Below are 22,126 nucleotides of genomic sequence, written 5' to 3'. Positions count from 1 at the left end.
GCCACAACATTTCCCTCCTTTACACAATAGACCTTCCCAATCGGAAGAAACACTCCCTCGAAAGCGTAAATTTACTATGGTGGTTAGTAACCCTCCCCGCCCACCCGTTAAACCAGGTTATGACAGGGCATCATATCCCAATTTGATAAGTAATCCGAAGACGGTTCCAGAACATTCTGGCACTCCAGTCGTGCGTTTGATACCTGCTACTCCTAACGAGCCTGCATTTACATCACGGAAGTCAAGTCCCTACGGGCAACCTTCGGATTCCCACGCACAACTATCAGCATCTCCCTCTGTCACGACTTTACACTGTAATTCAAATGTTACTTCTACCGACAAATGTCGCAACGTCTCTAAGAAATTTGAAGAGTTAATACAAAACATGGGACAAAATGTCCAAGTGAAGCATCTGTTAAAGTCATTACAGGATGAGATTCTTCTTTTATTGGGACACTCCACTCCTTCCAAGTAAAACATACGGCTATTGCAATAGAATTGTAGGAGCATTCTACACTCATCCGACTCCGCCTAAATCATGTCTGTACGCCTACACATCTCTCTTGCCTTACTCTTCTTGAAAGTACCTTATGTCCATGTGGCCGAGCAGTCAGTACTGTAACTCCCATCCTTTTTCACTGTCAGACATATGAACATCACCGTCGCGAATTCATAGGTAAGCTTTTTCATGCGTGTTACCAACTGCCGTTAAACGTTTCGTGTTTAGTGTTCTAACCGACTTTTCACTTTGTAGACTTAATCATCAATTTTTTAGTTACATGTAACATCCATTTGTAACCTTTTCCTTTCCTCTAGGTACGGACTTGCACATACTAACCCTTATTTGTGGTCCGGTCTTGTTTGTTTGTAGTAAGACGTCGTGACAGACCACACAGACGTGAAGAATTAGAACCCTGTGCTCCAGTGTTTTTGTGTTCTGCCCTGATAGTTTAGCCTATATATCATTGGTATTTTCCTAAGTTTCATCATTACCTGCTGCAATTAGCTTCTTTACATAGCTAACCCTCCTCTTTCGTAGTGTACTACTTTCTTCTAATGTTGGCACCTCTCCCAGACATTAACAAATACAGTAGAGACAATACACGACACTGAGCGAGGACGAGTTCGACTGCGCTAGCGAGAGGACATACGTGCCTATCGCTCCGCTGTCCCTCTCCTCTCACCGAGACCTTCCAGACTTCGAGAGACTACACTACCTGCCCCAACCGGTTACCGCTTCTCGGTACCTAGGGTTAGATAGGGAATCTGTGGACCAGGAACCCGCTTAACAACGGATAATCCCGCGCCCACTAGTTCGTATTAGAATGTCCCCACACCAAAACACACGGAACCAGGCTCGTAATTCCCAAAAGAGCAATAAATCGCATCGGAAAGAGCAATTTGTCGACGAGCCTGGGACCATTACAGACACAATCGCCGAGCAACTAGAACGTCCAGAGGAGACCGAGAGGGAAGAGACGCTGTTATCACAGCGCTCTGACCAACCGGCTGGCTCCAAACCTACGGCGGAGAATGAGACCCCCTCACGTCTCTACTCGACTGTGGCGACGCTGTACTCACAGCGCCTCAACTTCAACACCACATATCCGTGGCTACAGTTTGAGGGCAGCCCCACAGCAATGGCCGCTGGCAGGAATGTTAAGCCAGCCTTCCTTAAGGCTGACACATGTAGCCTTGTCACGCGCGGCCCCAACCGGTCACAAACGACCCTCGCTCCGGACACTGACCCCGTAGAGCAGGGAATTAACGTGACAGATAGTGTTTCACTCACGAAACACTACATCCTACACATGACAGGCATACATAGCACTGACACCAACACTAACACCCCCTTGACAGCTAACCGGAGCTTAAGCTCGCACCTACCAGTCCAACCAATGCCGGCCCGCGCGGAACGCTGTATAGCAGAGCCAGTGACCGGCCTGGCGAAACCTGGGGGCGGCGCGCCAGACACAACACGGAGAGCACCTCTCCCCCAATGCAATCCACCCCCTCCTACCTAACCTAGTGGTCGCACTGCCAGACGCCGGGAAAGAGGGACCCAGTCCTGCAGACCCGAGCGGGGAGGCGGCCGCCCAGGGAAGGAAGGTTGGGGAAAAGAACGGGACACGGCGGAAGGCGCCAACTAAAGTCCAACCCTCCCCCAAGCAAACCAGCAACTCAGACTCCGACTCGGATGAGGCTAAACTGGTGATGGACCTATCAAGTTCATCCCAGGAGGACGACTCTGAAAGTTCGGAGGGAGAGGAGCAGCGCGAACTAGGGGTGACCGAACCCGAGGTCCCAGCCACCCGGCCTGGAAATCAGGGTGACGGTTTTAAGGAGGCCAAAGGGAGGGAGAGGGGGAAGGGGAAAGTGAAAGAACCCTAGCCCCGGAGCCGCAAGGCTCAGAAAGGTGGGGGTCGAAACCCGAGAACCCAGGCCGATAGCTTCACGGACACTACAAACGACACGTCTATGCCACCACCAAACACAAACACGAGGCAGACATATCAGGAATCACCTCAACCAGCAACCCGTAAGGGGTCTAAACCCCCACCCTTTACGGTATACACAAACAACATCAAGCAGATTGAAATGGAGCTTCTCAAAGAGCTGAAACATGAGCAGAGAAACTACTATTTCTCTAAGCCGAGATTTAATGGGCACGAAGCAGTCCGGCTACACATGTCTAGCTTCGAAAGCTATGAAATCACTATACAGGTGCTGAGGAGGCTTAATATCACATTTGTAAAGATATTGCCCAACGCTACAGTAAAACTATTCGTAGTGAGAACGCCCAACAACACATACGAGCCAGGAGATATCGGGCTAGCCATGCAAGCCCAGGGTATCAACTCTCTTACAGTGCACCGGATGCGAACAGGAAACAGACCAGCCAAAGGCTGTCTCTTCCTAGTTGCCGTGGCGGACACCCCAGGAGCAGACAGTCTGAGGAGAATGCGGATGCTGGCGAATATGCTGGTGACAGTCGAGCCGTACCGCCCCCCAGCCACTGGCCCCCAATGTGGAGTGTGTCAGAGGCATGGGCACTCAGGAGCGGCCTGCCGGCTAGATCCCAGATGCCGCAGATGCGCCGCCTCCCACCTGTCTCGCAACTGCCCCAACGGCAGCGACCACGCGTACTCTCAGTGCGCAAACTGAGGGGGGAAACACGCGGCTAATTATAGAGAATGTCCCAGCCGCAGGGACTACGAAGCCGCTTACCAAGCCAAAGGGCCAAAGGGAGACAAGCGTGGCAACCCTAAAGCCCAAGCAGGCCCATCAGGCACAGGCGCTTCACGCAAGCAGAAAACAGGCCCCTCAGGTAAAAAGGACCCTTCAGGTCCTCCAGGCCCTTCAGGCTCAAAGGGCCGTAAACAAGGCCACTCAGGCAAATTAGACCCTTCAGTTGGAGGCAAAATTAACTTGCAACCCCCAAGGACGGAGGGTACACACAACCCTGGGCCCTCAGCCCAAGCACCCCCACCTCCGTCCAAAGTAAGACCTCCAGGAGCTACCCAAAGAAGAAGGCCCTACCCCCAATAACTACAACGCAGGTTAAGCCCACGCACGCTGCCCCCGAGCTGCCCCAGCCCCCCCCCGGGCCAGCTCCACCCCCGCAGAAAACCTGCCGAAAAAAGACTAGCATCCGAGGCACCGCCCCCATTGCCCGCCCCCAACACCACAACGAGCAGACCCATCTCACCACATACATATAAATCACCAAGCCAGGTACAACAGCCCGAAGGGGACACGGCAGGGAGAACATTCAATGAAAGGATAGAGGAAATCCTGAAAACCATCTTCCCGAACTTGAACCTCACTGCAATCATAACCTCTGCAGTTATGATAGCCAACCTGCTGCCCTTCCCCTGGCTGAAGGACCTGGCGAATACAATTTACGAACTCCTAACCCAAGATGGCTGAACAACTCAACGAGAATAATAACAATAATAATAATAACAATAATAACAACGATAACAATAACACGCAAGGGCTTTGAGTACTAATATGGAACTGCCAGGGCGTCAGGTCCAGGAAATACGAACTCGAACCCTTCCTAGTCGCGAACACTATTCATGTAGCACTCCTAACAGAAACGTTCCTCCCACCGGGGAAGAAGTTCAACAATAGAGGCTACAAAATACACAGAAGCGATAAGGCCAACGGAGTTGGAGGGGTGGCAGTTCTGGTAAGAAAGGACATCAAACATATGGAGGTGGACATACCAGAGCTGGTCGAACTGGAGGCATGTGGAATTGCCATGCCAGTCCGAGGAACACTCATAAATGTCATAGCGGCATACTCCAGACTGAAAAGCCTGAACACACAAGATATAGACGCAGTACTAAGGCTAAATCGAAACACGATCCTAGGCGGTGACCTAAATTCGAAACACGCCAGCTGGGGATGCCTGAAACCTAACTCAGAAGGCACAAAGCTGTACAACCACATGCTATCCCAGGACTATGTGGTAACAGCCCCCAGCGAACCCACGTTCCTAGCGCCAAACGATCAGGTCGACGATATACTAGACATAGCCCTACTGCGATATATTCCTCAAAGGCATAGCATAACGGTAGTGAACGACCTTGGGTCAAGGCACCAACCAGTGATATTTACACTAGATGCGAACCAAGAGGAATATGAAAACAACCCCAAGCGTAGGCTCAACTATAAAGCAGCCAAGTGGGGCAAATTCGAACACAAGCTAGACACACTCCTACAGGGAAGTGAGGGTATGCTATTAGACAGCACAGCCCAAATTGACGAAGCAGTCAAAACCCTAGTAGAAGCAATCCAGGCAGCCGCAGCAACGAGCATACCGGAAAGCAAACACAAAGAATACCCACAATTCGAAATTCCAGCCCACATTAAGGAATTAATACGCAAGCGCAACAGCCACAGACGCAACTGGGCACGACACCATAGAGGCTACGACAGAATTATGAAAAATGAACTCAATACCGAAATACAAACCAAACTACAGGAATGTAGGTCGCGAGAATGGAACAATAAACTCCGTCTATTCGACACAAACACCAGGCCTGTGTGGAACCTAGCGAGACACTTCACTCGTGAAACACACAGCATCCCTACTATTAAGGGACCAAATGGCCCGGTATATGAGAACAGTGATAAAGCGGAAGTCATAGCGGACTCGATAGAAGCGGCATTCACTCCGAACGAAATACCATCTGACCATGCCTTCACCAGGCAAACCGAGGCAAAGGTAGCCGAGTTCTTCGAAAACGCACCTAAGCCGGAGGTTAAGAGGACAAATATACACGAAATCAAATGGATTATAAGTCATCTTAACCCCAAGAAGGCGCCTGGCCCAGACGAGATACAGAATATTATAATTAAGAAATTAACACACAAAGCCCTAACACTACTTACCAGCATCTTCAATGCAATGTTCAGACTCCAATACTACCCTGAACAATGGAAAAGGGCTAGAATACTCGTATTTGGAAAACCAGGCAAAGACAAGTCAGGCCCAAATAATTATAGGCCTATCAGCCTCTTAGACGCCCTCAGTAAAGTATTTGAGAAAATACTACTAAAAAGGTTAATAGGGCATATCAAGGAAAGAGGAATAATTCGCAACGAGCAATTTGGCTTCAGGAACGGGCACTCAGCCCCACAACTGCTCACGCGATTCATAGAAAAAGCGACCATAGGTTTCAATAAACGAAAGGACACAGGTTCGGTTTTCCTTGACATCCAGAAAGCATTTGACAAAGTCTGCCACGAAGGCCTACTAGCGAAGCTAATTGACCTCGAATTCCACCCAGGCTATATAAGGCTAATAAAATCCTATCTGGAGAGCCGAGAGTTCTAAGTAGACGTACACAACACGCTGTCCAGCACGCGAAGGATTAGAGCGGGCGTAGCCCAAGGGTCACTTATCGGCCCAATCCTCTTCGTCCTATATACAAATGACATGCCCACAACGGAACTCACTACCACATACCTCTACGCTGATGACACTGCTATCACAGTCCAACACCCACAACTAGCGTGCGCTCGGAAGAGGCTCCAAGTAGCGCTAAGAACTCTCGAGCCATGGCTAACGAAATGGCGCATCAAGGTCAATGTTGACATGTGCCAAGCTGTGCTATTCACTAGGAAGAACAGACGCACACGCAGACCAGCCAACAATTAAACCGCTAAAGCTTTTCAATCAGGATATAACATGGCATGATAAAGCCAAATACCTAGGAGTAGTCCTAGACCGAAAGCTCACCATGCTATACCACATCAAAGATATCCAAAGGAAAGCTCAGATTCGACTCAGCCAGCTATACCCTATACTGAACAAAAAGTCCAGTATAAACACAAACGTAGCCATAAATATGTATAAGGCCTTAATTAGGCCAATAATCATGTACGCAGCCCCAGCATGGGGATTCACTGCAAAGACGAACCTGGATGCGCTAGAACGGATACAAAATAAATGCATTCGAGCAGCGGCCAGACTCCCTTTCGACACACCAATACGCCAACTACGCGATATTGCTAAAGTCAGCTCGATTAGGCGCCATATACGAAAATAAACACTAAGAATGTACACAAATTCATGGGGTAATAAGATCAACCCGTTAATAAACGGGATCGGACGCTACGACGTCGACCTTTACAAAAAATATCCCACACCGAAACACATTCTGTTCAGCCACAGGGTTGGGGGGACGAAGAGCCGATAGCTGGCTTCTCCCCAAGCTGACACCTAGACACCACTTAAACCACACACTGCAGACAACATGTACCTATGTAAATATGTAAATATGGAAATATGCTCCCATGATTACAGCTGTCTTTAACCCAGGGACCAGGCGAGGAAAGACTGATAAGCAACACAACACGAGAAGAAGACGATGGCAACTCAGCCAGACGGCCAAGGACGAATCAACCACCTCCGCCCCCGAAAGAGACACGGGAGCGGAACATCAGCCCGCGCCCTATAACGAAGACAGCAGTAATAACATAGTTGCTATTTCGTGTCATTTTTCTATTACTTAGGTAGAGCACTGGACGTGAGCGCAGGCAAGCAAGCCGGCACTCCAAAGAGCACCTGTAAATATATATTTATTGTTCTAATAACCCTAGCATAGTTGCAGATCTGCAGTGACAAGTGTGTTCCAAAAACACCGCATAGAGGGACATCGCCAGGAGGAAGAAGAAGACAGCCCCTTGCACCAAGTAAGGCTTGGCTCTTAATCCCCCTCTCCAAACGGAGACTTGGCACCAGGGACCACTGGCTGCTGGGCAAAGGGACGATCCTGTGGCCCAGAGCCCAGACGCTAGTGGACCCGAGCCGTCCCGGCAGTGACAAGATGGACTGATCCCCATAATAACAAACAATGGCAAGGAAATGGTTATGATTGCATGACACATCTTCCTAACTAACACAACCTCTGGACTTTCCAGCCCACATCCTTGCATGTGCTATCAAAAGCTGTCAGGTTTTACACGTAGGCTCTCTCTCTTTTCTGCCTATGTGGTTTTTCCCTGACCCTTCAATACCACACTTCAACACCACCTTACCAAACACACACTCTTGCCGTGGTAGCGAGTCTAACCCGGAAACCGGCAGATACTCCTTGTATCACTTCCCACTCTTCCCTGCTATCTCTTTCTTCTTAGAAATTAATAGCATGTCGGAGGCCATGTAGATTGAGTCGATGGTCACGGCGGGGGAGCGGAATACGGGGGCCCCCCGTAAAAAAAAAAGAGGGACGGCTATTGGAGCTCACTCTAGCGGATAGACCTGAACGGTACTGATTCTGTCATAAGAGCACGTGTATTTTTGTGTGAAGTTTTTGGTGTTATTTATGCGTTTTCAGTGAGTTGACATAATTAAATAGTAGCGTGTGTCATTCCTTGATATCTCCTCTCAACATGAGGGGAAAGGTATGTGCTGTGTTTGGCTGCGGTAATTACGAAGTAGAGAAAAATGCGCGCTCGTTCTTCAGGTTCCCTCGTGACAAGAACATGCAAGTAATATTGTGTTTGCATATATATTCTTCCAGTGACAGAGATTTTTATAGTACTTCATAATCTTCTGACCTGCTCGACCCATGTTTTAACGGGCTTAAAATATAATTCGCATATTTTATTGTATAGTGCAGCAGTTAACCTTCAATACCGATGTGTTGTTGTAGGTGTGATCTGTGGGTTTTGAAATGTCACAGAAGCGATTTGGATAAAGTATACAAGAAAGAAGGGACGTTACGCTTGTATAAGAATTATAAGATCTGTTCAGATCATTTCCAGGCCAGCGACTTTAAAAATCCTCGACTATACAGCCAAGGGTATGTTACATTTTTACTCTAATTGTACGTAAATATTCCTCAAAGCATCACTATCGACAACATTTTCAAACTTTTCTTTCTTTTATCCCTCTTCTCAGATTAAAGCCGGGATTTTATAGATTTTCTTTCTGTTAGTAGGCTTCATGTTAAGAGGAAAATTGTCCAGTTATTAAATGTTAATCCATTGCATCATATGTGTAAGGAATATGCCGATATTTTTTATTGACAAATGTCTTAATGTGATGATACATTGTTTTTAAATGAGGAAAAAAGACAAATCCAACCGTAAGATTTCAGGCAGGTATGCTAAAGCTAAAAAAGTAATGCATAAATGAAAGATCAAGCCATTTCACAGCAGTCCATTTCACACCTTGTTTATATGTCTAATTTCAGTCTTTGAATAATAACCTTTTAAATAATTCTTCATTCATTTATCCAGAATTGCTTTAGCAACTTCGAAGTTAATATCTCAATACCACTTTCTTTCTAGACGTAATTTATTTATCCATTTCCGTATATACATTTCCATTGATATTTGAATTTAGCGCGATTTGTTCAGGTCAAGTCACTAGAAGCGCCACCATCGAATTGTCTCCCATTTTAGCAAGGCGAAATCCGTCTCCCATTTTAGCAAGGCGAAATCCGTAAAAGACGATGTCCAACAACTACCCAAGAGGAAGAAGAAGCTATTTGGCAACGGTCTAGGTTCTGAGCGTAGATCTAGTTGGCCGTGGTTGAATGTTTGGATCTTGGAAGTGTTTTTGAATGTGATGTAAAAGATCCCTGTGAAAAAATATTTGGCTAGGATTTGTAATTGCTCATAAGGTGAGAATAAATGTAGGGCCTACCGTCTGTTCTCATTTTATATTGTGGCATGTCTTAGTTCAATTTCAGAGACAAGTAGTAGCATAAACATAATCATCTTTCCAGTTTTTGCCGTGTCAAAGGAAACAAAGAGAAATTCTTTATCTTTCGCGGAGAATTTCGCTCCGTGTTTTGAGAAAAGTAGCATGTCTGGAACGAAGACCTGCCGAGCGAACTACAAGCCAATCTTGATAAGCCTGAATGTAAGCCAATAATCTGATATTCCATACGAATTCATTGCCTTAGCCTTCACGACATGCGTTGCTCAGTATTCTTTACGATATTTAGTCGGTAAATTCATTTATCTCCATTTTCGGATGCGGATGTCTGTTTAGCTTAAGTAGCATCTCGCCACTTAAAACCCAACACATTTTTAAGAAGTCCACACTATGGCACTGTTACAGTGGTATTGTAATGATTATGACAGGCATCTTACTGAGCTGCACCAGCTAATCAGTCAGCCAGCGGCGAGTATAGTCTGTATTCAAGAAAAGAATCTCAGACCAGGTAATCATACAGTCTTGAGAAATTTTAGACTATACTCTACAGAAAGGGATTTTGTTAACCGGGCTTCCAGTGGCGTTATTTTTACTCACTCTGACACCTACAACAAAGTGGTTCCACTAAGAACCCAATTGGAGCCAGTAGTGGTACGTATTTCGTTTCCTGTCATAACTGCGGTTTTGTAATCTTTATTTCCCACCAGGCCAGTCTCTTAATATCAATGATGTAATTGACCTTATAGATCACTCCCACCTCCTTCCCTCTTATTGGGTGATTCTAATTTCCATCACCCATTATGGGGCTTTGAAATGCCCTGGCCCAGAGGAAGTCAGTTGGAACAGTTAGTAAGAGAGCTGGTCCGTAAAGAAATTTAGAAAGGAAAGTGGAGAACATGTTTTCGTAGCAAATTTGCAAATTACTGGATTTATGGGTTTTGAGTACAGGGGAACCAACATATTTCAGCGTAGTGCAAGGTACCTTCTCCCGCACTGACATTAGCCTGTGCTGCCGAGTGCCCGTTCCCCTTCTTTGGTGGGATTCACTCGATGCCTTCTGTGACTGATCATTCCTCCATTATTCTTACTTTGTTTAAACAGAAATCCATTAACCCTCCTCGATGGATTCTTAAACATGCTGGTTGGCCAAAGTTCACACCACTAGCTGTCTTCAACGACACAAATAGCCGGAGTGTAGACGACAATATAACAAGTTACTCTTGCTGTTGCTGAGGAGTCCATTCCATCTTTTTCTAGGACTCCTCAACAAAAACTCATTCCTTGGTGGAACGAAGAAATTGCAGCAACTATAAAAGAATGACATGCTTAAAAGTGCTATCGTAGGCAGCCTACTGTGGCCAACTTGGTGATATTTAAAAAACTTCGTGCAGACACGTTGGTTCTTATTCAAAAGACTAAGCTTTATGGGAAAGATATGTATTGTCCATTATGTCACACACAGCGTCATCTCAAGTGTGGACTAAACTTCTATGTATTTCGGGGACACAAGGACCATCCTCAGTACCGGGAATTTCCATTGCAGATAGTGTCGTCGCTGATCAACCTATGGTTGCTAACCATCCAGCATGTCAATTTGCTGATGTCTGGTCCTGGGAATTACCGTCCTAATTTGCTGGATCTGAAGCGGGAAGCAGAATTTTATTTTAGTTTTGCCACTCTAGCTTCAGATAACTATAACGTGCCATTTTCAGAGTGGGAACTCCGCTGTGCCTTGGCGCTTTGCAAAGACAAAGCTCCTGGACTAAATAATATCCATAACCAGATGTTGAAACACCTCAACGACGATAGCCACTTCTATCTATCTTCTTGGGGTGTTGAACCGAATCTGGATAGAGGGTTAGTTTCCATCACAGTGGCGAGAGGGAATAGTAATTCCCCTTCCGAAGCACAGCAGAGATCTCAAGTATGCAGACAGTTACAGACCTATTTGTCTCACTGTCTTTTATCTGTGTAAACTATTTGAGAAAAGAGGACTTTTGTCCGAGTACCAGTGCGGTTTTTGAGCTGTCCGCTCGACCACTGGCCATTTGGTACGCCAAGAGAGTTGTACCCAGGATGCATTTCTCCAAAAACAGCATTTGGTGGCTGATTTTTTGATTTAGAAAAGGTCTATGATAACCCTGAGGTAACTTGCCAGTTTTTATTGCAAATTTTTTGTCCCTCTGTCCCATGTCTGAGTAGGTAGGTCGTATTCCCAATATCATGTTCAGAAAAATGGAGTTTCATTGGGATCAGTTCTCAGCGTTGCTCGGTTGGCAATTGCCATGGACGATATTGTCACTGCTGCTGGTTCAGCAGTAATACCGTCATTATGTCGACGATTTTGCTCTGCGTTATAGTTCATAATGTATGGCAGTCGCAGAGAGACAATTACAGCAAGCTATTAGGAGAATGGAGCAGTGGACCTTAAATCGCAGCTTTCGCTTTTCAACTGCATAGAACTCTCTGTATTCACTTCCTCTGGAAGCGCACTCTTCACGCCCGCCCTGAGCTTTATTTAGGGAGGTTTACTCTTCCTGTCCTCTCCTGCGAACCATATGACCTTGCTGCGGTGGGGAGGCTTGCGTGTCCCAATGAAGCAGATAGCCGAGCTGCAGGTGCAACCATATTGGATGGGTATCTGTTGAGCGACCAGACTAAGGAATGGCTCTTCGGAAGGGGGGTAGCAGCCTTTCGGAAGTTGCAAGGGCGGCAGTCTAGATGATTGACTGGTATGGCCTTGTAACAATACTCAACATGGCTTAGCTGTGTTGATACTGCTACACGGCTGAAAGCAACGGGAAACTGCAGCCGTAACTAACTCCCGAGGACGTGCAGCTCTCTCTGTATGAATGATGTACTGATGATGGCTTCCTCCCGGGTAAAATATTCCGGAGGTAAACTAGTCCCCCATTCGGCCCTCTGGGTGGGGACTACATGGGAGGGGGCGATCATCAGGAAGATGGATACTGACATTCTGCGAGTCGGAGCGTGGAATGTTAGAAGTTTGAATCGTAGTGGTAGCATATGAATAGTAACACAGTAAAGGTTTCCACCTATTCAATACTAATATGTATTTACAATATTATAAATTACATGGAACTAGTTTTGACCCACCTAGGGGTCATCATCAGCCATATTAAAGCATACATAAGTTTTGTCGAATCTTAAAACATGTTATTTTTAACAGTAATAATTTATAAAGTGAAGTGTGGTAATGAGATGAGAAATGCTAGTATGGTACAGGTGAATAGTAATTAATAATAATACGAGGAATATATATACAAAGAAGTTTGGAACAAAGTACAAGTGGGGTGCTTAGTGTTGTAAAAATATAAACTCATGGATATCAGTAGTCCTCGTACTAAAGAATACAATGTAAAATAACACATATAAACATATATACGAGTATGTACAAAGTCTGGAGAGTAAAAAGTGATACTCTTTTAATGCCGAGTCGGCTTGACACTGATCAGCTTAAGCAGAGAAATTAGGCATTTGGTGTATTAAAGCTGTGTTGACTGGCTGCGTTGTTGATTGTTGGACGTGAAGTTATTTTTGAATTTCTGGTTAAGAAGAAGGTGGATACTGCGCGTGGATGTATTAATTCTCAGTTCTTAGCGGAAACCAAATTGGACCTCGCGCTGCGGTGTGTGTAGTCGAGACTAGTTCCATGTAATTTATAATATTGTAAATACATATTAGTATTGAATAGGTGGAAACCTTTACTGTGTTACTATTCATATGTTAGTCTCAGTTCAATACGGACCAACAACATGAAATTCATAACCCTTGATCGTAGTGGTAGGTTAGAGAATCTGAAAAGGGAGATGGATAGACTAAAGTTAGATGTAGTTGGTATAAGTGAAGTACGTTGGCAGGAAGAACAGGATTTTTGGTCAGGAGACTACCGAATTATCAACACAAAATCAAACAGGGGTAATGCAGGAGTTGGTTTAATAATGAATAAGAAAATAGGGCAGCGTGTAAGCTACTATGACCAGCATAGTGAAAGATGGGAGACTGAAATGCAGTGGTAGGCCAAGGAAGAGAATATAATACAGTAGGAGAATTTGGACTGGGACAAAGGAACGAAAGAGGAAGTCGGCTGGTTGAATTCTGCACTGATCATAATTTAGTCCTTGCCAATACTTGGTTCAAATACCACAAACGACGGCTGTATACGTGGACAAGACCTGGGGACACTGGAAGGTATCAAATAGACTTCATTATGATTAGACAGAGATTCAGAACCAGGTGTTGGATTGCAAAACTTTCCCAGGAGCAGACGTTGACTATGACCACAATTTGTTGGTCATGAAATGCCATCTGAAGTTGAAGAAAGGAAAGCATGCAAAAAGATGGTATCTAGACAGGTTGAAAGAAAAGAGTTTGAGGGATTGTTTCAAGGAACATGTTGCACAAGGACTAAATGAAAATGCTGAAGGAAACACTATAGAGGAAGAGTGGATAGTCATGAAAAATGAAGTCAGTAGGGCTGCTGAAGAAATGTTAGGAAGGAAGAAAAGATCAACTAAGAATCAGTGGATAACTCAGGAGATACTAGACCTGATTGATGAATGACGAAAATACAAGAATGCTAGAAATGAAGAGGGCAGAAAAGAATACAGGCGATTAAAGAATGAAGTGGATAGAAAGTGCAAGAAGATAAAGCAGAAAGATGGCAGGAACATATCCAACTGTTGTATCAAGATAGAGATGTAGATAATTTGGTTCTGGAACAAGAAGAGGCTGTTGATGTTGATGAAATGGGAGACCAAATTTTGAGGTCAGAGTTTGACAGAGCTGTGAGCGACCTAAATAGGAACAAGGCACCTGGAATTGATGACATTCCCTCTGAATTGCTGACTGCCTTAGGAGAAACCAGCATGGCAAGGTTATTCCAAGAAAGCCGGTGCTGACAGGTGTGAAAACTACCGCACCATTAGTTTAGTATCTCATGCCTGCAAAATGTTAACATGTATTATTTACAGAAGAATGGAAAAACAAATTGAAGCTGAGTTTGGAGAAGATCAATTTGGCTTCAGAAGAAATGTAGGAACATGTGAAGCAATCCTGACTTTACGTTTGATCTTAGAGGATCGAATCAAGAAGGACAAGCCCACGAACATGGCATTCGTAGATCTAGAAAAGGCATTCGATAATGTTGTTTGGACCATGCTATTTAAGGTTCTGAAGGTGATTGGGATCAGATACCGAGAACGAAGAATTATCTACAATCTGTATAAAAATCAGTCTGCAGTTATAAGAATCGAGGGCTTTGAAAAGAAGCAGCAATCCAGAAAGGAGTGAGGCAAGGCTCCAGTTTGTCCCCCCTCCTTTTCAGTGTTTACATAGAAGGCAGTAAAGGAAATCAAAGAGGAATTGGAAGGGGAATCACAATCCAAGGAGAGGAAATCAAAACCTTGAGATTTGCCGATGATATTGTTATTTTATCTGAGAGTGCAGAAGATCTCGAGAAGCTGCTGAATGGTATGGACGAAGACTTGGGTAAGGAGTACAAGATGAAAATCAAAACAAATCAATCCAAAACAAAAGTAATGGAGTGCAGTCGAACGAAGGCAGGTGATGCAGGAAATATTAGATTAGGAAATGAAGTCTTAAAGGAAGTAGATGAATATTGTTACTTGGGTAGTAAAATAACTAACGATGGCAGAAGTAAGGAGGACATAAAATGCAGACTAGCACAAGCAAGGAAGAGCTTTCTTAAGAAAAGAATTTTGCTCACTTCAGACATTGATATAGAAATTAGAAAAATGTTTTTGAAGACTTTTGTGTGGAGCGTGGCATTGTATGGAAGTGAAACATGGACGATAACTAGCTCAGAAAGAAAGAGAATAGAAGCTTTTGAAATGTGGTGCTACAGAAGAATGCTGAAGGTGAGATGGATTGATCGAATCACGAATGAAGAGATACTGAATCGAATTGGTGAGAGGAGGTCGATTTGGCTAAATTTGATGAGAAGAAGAGGCAGAACGATTGGCCACATCTTAAGACACCCAGGACTTGTTCAGTTGGTTTTTGAAGGAAGTGTAGGTGGTAAGAACGGTAGGGGTAGACCAAGGTATGAATAATACAAGCAGATTAGAGCAGATGTAGGATGCAGTAGTTACGTAGAAATGAAGAAGTTAGCACAGGATAGGGTACATGGAGAGCTGCACCAAACCAGTCTATAGACTGAAGACTCAAACACAACACACTCTTCCTGTAGTTGACACATACTGATTTCTTGGGTTCGTTTTCGATATTAAATTATCGTGGAAGCCACACATGCATCAGTTAAAAGTGAAATGCGCTAAGAAACTGAATATTTTGAAGTTTCTTGGTGGCACTACGTGAGGGGAAGACTGCATGATGCTCCTATGGTTCTATAGGGCACATACTTTATTTAGGTTAGACTATGGCAGTGCAGCATATGAATCACCAAGGCAAAGCGTCCTCTTGAAACTGAATAACATCCACCACAGCAGAGTTAGGTTGGCCTTATTGCTAGCCTGCTTGCTGAATCCGGAGTGCCGCCTCTACACCTGAAGCGCCAACAAACGCTGATGTCCTATGCTGTGAATTTGTGACAGATGGCACTTCACCCAAGCTATCCCTGTGTATTTCACAGTGGAAACCATCGGCTGTACGCTGCTTATACATGAGCAACGCAGCCGGTTGGTATACACCTTGGATAGTAGTCGCAGAAGTAAGGTACCTCCTTGGTTAAAATAGGTATTAAGGAATTATATTCTATATTCTTATTATTCTTATTATTATTCTATATTCTTATTATATTCTTGTCGAGCTGAATACCGGACCTGTGAAGATTACAAGATTATTTTGTGCATCTACAGTATGGTGTGTTAATGAAGCTATGTAATATAGAGAGAGACTTTCAAAGGTGGTTAAATGAAGAAGTTATATCATGTTCAAGATCATGCTTCCACATCTCTGCACAGTATTTAAAATACAATTTACCGTTGGTCCTTATAGCTATTGTTGAGAGTTAAGGAGAATTTCCTGTTGTGTATGTTTATCAGGAACTCAAGGGAGACTTCATTAGTTAGTTGGAACATAGAAAGAATGATGAACTCTTCTCAGAAGAACTCTTAAGGTTTCACCTTACTTTTTCCTGCCTGCTGGCTCTTTAGAAATGTGTGCGCGTGCGTTTTGTATTCAGGAATCATTCAAGGCAAATATTTTCGCACTGCAAGTTGTGTGGTTAAGCTTATTTTTAATATGTATAACTTGTGCTTTCTCAACGATGCATTTGTTTCTACATTCGTCCCTGTTTTTATCTCCTCGTAAGATGTGTATTGTTTAATGTAACACCTTGTGTAAAAAATTGGGTTAAATGAAGGAGTTATATCATGTTCAAGATCATGCTTTCACGTCTCTGCACAATATTTAAAATGAAATTTACCGTTGGTCTTTATAGCTATTGTTGAGAGTGAAGGAGAATTTCCTGCTGTGTATGTTTATCAGGAACTCAAGGGAGACTTCATTAGTTAGTCGGAACATAGAAAAAATGATGAACTCTTCTCAGAAGAACTCTTAAGGTTTCACTTCACTTTTTCCTGCCTGCTGGCTCTTCAGAAATGTGTGCGTGTGTGTTTTGTATTCAGGAATCATTCAAGACGAATATTTTCGCACTACAAGATGTGTGGTTAAGGTTATTTTTAATATGTATAACTTTCCCTGTTTTTATCTCCTTGTAAGATGTGTATTGTTTAATTTCCTGTTGTGTATGTTTATCAGGAACTCAAGGGAGACTTCATTAGTTAGTCGGAACATAGAAAGAATGATGAACTCTTCTCAGAAGAACTCTTAAGGTTTCACCTTACTTTTTCCTGCCTGCTGGCTCTTTAGAAGTGTGTGCGCGTGCATTTTGTATTCAGAAATCATTCAAGGCAAATATTTTCGCACTGCAAGTTGTGTGGTTAAGCTTATTTTTAATATGTATAACTTTTGCTTTCTCAACGATGCATGTGTTTCTACATTCGTCCCTGTTTTTATCTCCTCGTAAGATGTGTATTATTTAATGTAACACCTTGTGTAAAAAATTGGGTTATATGAAGGAGTTATATCATGTTCAAGATAGTGCTTTCACGCCTCTGCACAATATTTAAAATGAAATTTACCGTTGGTCTTTATAGCTATTGTTGAGAGTGAAGGAGAATTTCCTGTTGTGTATGTTTATCAGGAACTCAAGGGAGACTTCATTAGTTAGTCGGAACATAGAAAAAATGATGAACTCTTCTCAGAAGAACTCTTAAGTTTTCACTTTACTTTGTCCTGCCTGCTGGCTCTTCAGAAATGTGTGCGCGTGTGTTTTATATTCAGGAATCATTCAAGAAGAACACTTTCGCACTGCAAGATGTGTGGTTAAGGTTATTTTTAATATGTATAACTTTTGCTTTCTCAACGATTCATTTGTTTCTATATTCGTCCCTGTTTTTATCTCCTTGTAAGATGTGTATTGTTTAATGTAATGCCTTGTGTAATATAAATGCCTGCATGCTGGCCTATTTCCCACATTTTGGCTGATGATGACGCAAAACAGCGTTGAAACTAGTTCCAAGTGCAAATACATGTTATAAATAAACTATAACATTTTTGTATTGAAAAGGTGGACCGTTTTAAGTTTTCCTATCATCCATTCTCAGTTCAATACGGACAAAAATGAAATTCTTAGGTTTAAATGATGAAGAAGAGTTGATTTTACAACGAGCTCCTCGTGTCTTTCGGCACAGACGGAATCTGATTATTGAATTGTGTGAAATGTTCAAAATAAGATTTCGTTTATCGAAAGATTTTGTGGAACGACTGGAACTAAAGTTAAGGGACACACTACAAAAACCTAGTCAAATAAATTATCCCCTGTCACCCATGTGTATGTTCCTAACAACTCTTAGGTTTTATGCTACAGTAAGTTTTCAAATGGTTGTTGGAGAGATCTTTGACATTGACAAGTCAACGGCTTTCTCTTTCAACTTTGATGTCACCATATAGGTTCTTTTATTTTCTATTATATGTTTGTACCTTGATAGTACAATATCCACCTGATCGCCCTTTTCTTTCTGTGTGAAGTTCCTTCCATGTTTACTTCGCGAGATTGCAATTATCTTCTTCTCCTTCTTCGACAGTCACGGCAATTTCGTATTTCATTTGTTGACAGTCACGGCCAGATCAATCAATCAAAAGTGAAACCAATAATACAACAAGTTAGAACTTTAACCAGAAGATGTCACCACCGAAATATTTTGTAATTTTGTTATTGTGCAATTGCCTAACCTGAGTGAATTTCTCCTTGTTTTGTTTGCCATTCATCAAGAAGTTTGGACATTTTTCCACAGATGACACCACTAAAAACTGTGATCATGCACCCTGGTGCGAAGTGAAAGAACTTATAATTTAAAGAAGTTTTGCAATCTAGGTTTTTGTAACTGATTGTTCATTTTTTTTTGGGTTGGCAATTCTTCCTTTTCTTTCCACCAGTTTTGAACCTAACCAATCCCTAATTTTTGTAATTAATTTCCAACAAATCCCGTATTTCTCTTTCACTTTGTATCTGCTAATAAAAATTAAGAGGGCGTGTCCTGATTCATCTTGAATAATCTCGAACCTTCCCTGAGGGTTTATAAACTGCGGCTTTTCACGTTTCTTGGCCAATTGATCGTCATCTTTCATCGGTCAGCAGAGCACCTACAAGGTAATGGCCACGTAACTTCTTTCTTTCTTGCTACCTCCGCAGTTTAACTCAAGGGAAAGGTCCGACTCTTTTGTTATGTAACCAGCTTTTCTAAAGTGTAACTTCTTCCAGCTAATGTAAAAACTTCATAAAATCTTTAACTGTAAATCGGGGATAGAGAGTGAATTACCCTCTCGAGCTCCCCTTCATCTTGGTTTGAGGTGACTACGTTTTTATAACTGTTTTTCATTCTGTAATGTGGTAAAGTAATTTCTATACGAGTCACCTCAGTAGTTTGGGAATAGACTGTTTCATCAGCCTAGAGCCCCTTAGGTTGTTTTAATGTTCATATCTGGGAGTGCAAGTATACACCTCCATTCATTTTGTGTTCGGGCCATTAATTTAACCTGTTATTCTTATTCCACGAAGGCCCCGTAGGTTGGATATTATATACCCCTGTAAAAATAAGTCCAATAAGATTGATGTAATGTTGCCTTGAGTAGGCAGTAAGAAACTTAGAGCTGGTTAGCTCTTTTTCAAATTTTGTAATTGTAAAGAGTGCCTCTGGAAGGCTAGATATTCGATTTTGGGGAGCAAGTGCTCCATGAATGAGGGGATTTCTGCCCTTGGATAAATTTGTGCTCTTTTGTAAATTTGAGCTAGGGGCTCAGGAATTGTAAGGCGAGGGGCGTGAAGCCCAGGATTTGCAAAAATCACTAAATTTTGGATTTTCCTTGTCTTGTTAAAATTTGTCATTGTACCTGTTCTTTCATTGTTATGAAAAATTGTTAAGTTGGAAGTCCTAAAAGAAATATAACCTTTGTTAAAGTTTTAATCCAATTCTTGACATTGTAGTTAGTCCCATTCACCCCGGCACCTTCTTTAACCTCTTTCTGCTCCACAGGCACCCCCGTAACAAGTGGTAGCAGAGCGTGGTTGAATGGGTCTCAATTTAAGCCCTTTTGACGGCTAAACATTGAATCCACACCAAACTCTTAAGAATTTTCTCGGTTGCTGGAATTGTTTTTTTTAAATTTGTAAATTTTCTTCCATCATGTCTGGCCCTTGCGAAGTCCTCCATCCCAGCTACTTGCACAAGGAGGAATTAATTTATGAATTACTGATTAGAAATGTTCAATCTGGAGGCACGGTTGCGGCAGATACAACCAAACTTAAGGAATCCCTAGAATTGCCAATTAGTATCCCAACTTTGGGAGAAAAAGAAATTGATGAGGCTGTATCCACTATCACGGACAACACCACCGAGCTAGCTTCTGTAGTAAGTTTTTTTGAAGTGAGTGATCCATCTCCTAATCATCTTAAGAGAGTACAAGGTAGATTGTTCCATTTTTATAATAGGGTTAGCGATCTATTGTCTCTAAAGTTAAAAGAAGGTCATGGTAAGGAGGTGAGTAATTTAGTTGATCATCTATCAAAAATGTCAAATAAAGTTAGTCAGTTGTTGTCTGGGGCAACTGCTCCCAAAACCGACCAAGCCACGGTGATAAACATTGTGAGTGACGAAGACTCTTCCAAGAATGTAGAAAGCAGAAAATCTGTGGCAACTCAACACACTTCTACCCCATTAGGAAAAGAGTCTGATCGGCGTACCTCAATTCCACCGTTCTTTTTAAATAATTCTGTGTCTGAGACTTCTTAACCTTCTAGGCCGTTACCTATTATGTCACCGGGGTTCAGTAGTTTGCCTCATCCTTTGGCTATGTTGCTTAGGGTAATTTCTAAGTTTTCTATAAATTCTACTAATGAGGTCATTTCATTTTTAAGGTTTTTAGTCGAATTTCAAGATTACGCTCTAGTGTTTTCCCTCTCTCATTCCCAAATTCTTCAAATTATTTACCCTTACTCCATAGGTGTCCTCACGGACAAAATAGTCAAAGCAATAGCTGAACAATCTTCCATAGAAGACTTCCATGCTCACCTTCTGGCGAATTTCATTCCGGCTATGGCAATGTCCTCTCTAATACAGAAGTACTATTTCAGAGTACAGCGATTGGATGAAAATCTTGCAGACTTCATCCAAGATATTACACCAGGGTATTCGCTCTTCATTTCCCTGAAGATCAAATCGTGCAGGCGATTGTTGAAGGGATTTCCCTGCCCTACAGGTCATATTTGTGTTTTGTGCCGCGTCCTCAAACTTTTGCAGAATTGGAGGCTATGGCTGTCTCAGCCGAAGAAGTGTGGTATGCCGACACCTTAAGAGTCGCGAAGGAGCCCCCTCCGTCTTCTAGTAATTTTTGGCCTTCACCTCGCCGAACATTCACCATTACAAGCCATCTTCTTGCTACTGTACCATCAAATGACGTCCTATTCATCAAGTGAATTACACATGAGTTTATCATTATATTAGATTTTTAGTTATTCATGAACATTTTTACAATAACTGTAAAATTTTTATCTCACCTACAATCATTATCAAACACATTTTAGGATAATTTCAACCTGTTGCCTGACAGTGATAGTGACTCACAGTAAGAGGCAAAACATGTCTCGCATTTAAAAAAAATAGTTTAACTTAAATGCCAACATCTTGTATTGTATTGAATAGGTGGAAATAAATATTAAATTTTTTCCTATATACATTTTAGAACATTCACCACCCGTAAATGCTAAGCTGGTGGGTCGACGGATCATCTGCGTAACAAGTGTCCAGTAATAAAATCGAGTGGGACAAAGAATGGAGCAGGGTCATCACAAGGATGTTTCAAATGCGGCTCTTTTACTCATATCGCCAAAAATTGCCCTAATTCCAATAGCACCCCGTCCTGCTCAACTTCTGGTGCAACCTCCACCAACTCAAATAATAGGAAATGACTAGTATCTCCAGCTGAGTCGGCGTGTTCATCTTTTCAAGGATCAGCCCCGGTTAAACCCTCCGAAAGCTCCGGTACGGATAAAAGTTTTTCTATTTTATCATTTGAAGGTCCTTAGGATTGCAGCGGAGACCCTCGCACTTGTACCTTTTCTTAAAATTGAGTTGAACAATGAACCTGTTACCACTTTATTAGACTCTGGGAGTGTTTGTTCTATTATTTCGGTGGAATGGTATTCTAAATTAAAGACTGTTTGTAAATTATTAATATTGTTCGTCTTTGGTCCATTGCGTTTCGGCTAATTCTTCTCCATTAGAAATTTTAGGTTTCATCTTTGCCAAAATTCGCATTTCTGAATTCACTTGGAAGGTAAAATTGTTTGTGGCCAAACACTTGTCTTGCCCCATAGAT

The 22,126-nt window shown here is 42.8% G+C and overlaps 1 protein-coding gene across 3 annotated transcripts in view; it reads left to right on the top strand.

Annotated features, from left to right (window-relative positions):
• Positions 1-8,962: 8,962 nt before the first annotated feature.
• Positions 8,963-22,126, top strand: part of LOC136864813 (caspase-3) — a 336,586-nt gene continuing 323,422 nt past the window's right edge. For all 3 annotated transcript variants that reach the window (XR_011017867.1, XM_067142239.2, XM_067142240.2), the window contains exon 1: positions 8,963-9,146. The gene's annotated coding sequence lies outside the window, so the exon portion shown is untranslated. The remainder of the gene's footprint in view (positions 9,147-22,126) is intronic.

Source organism: Anabrus simplex, chromosome 2, assembly GCF_040414725.1.
Source record: "Anabrus simplex isolate iqAnaSimp1 chromosome 2, ASM4041472v1, whole genome shotgun sequence".
In the NCBI taxonomy this organism is placed as follows: Eukaryota; Metazoa; Arthropoda; class Insecta; order Orthoptera; family Tettigoniidae; genus Anabrus; species Anabrus simplex.
Note: the sequence above shows the minus strand (reverse complement) of the source record. Positions and strands in the feature narration are given on the sequence as shown.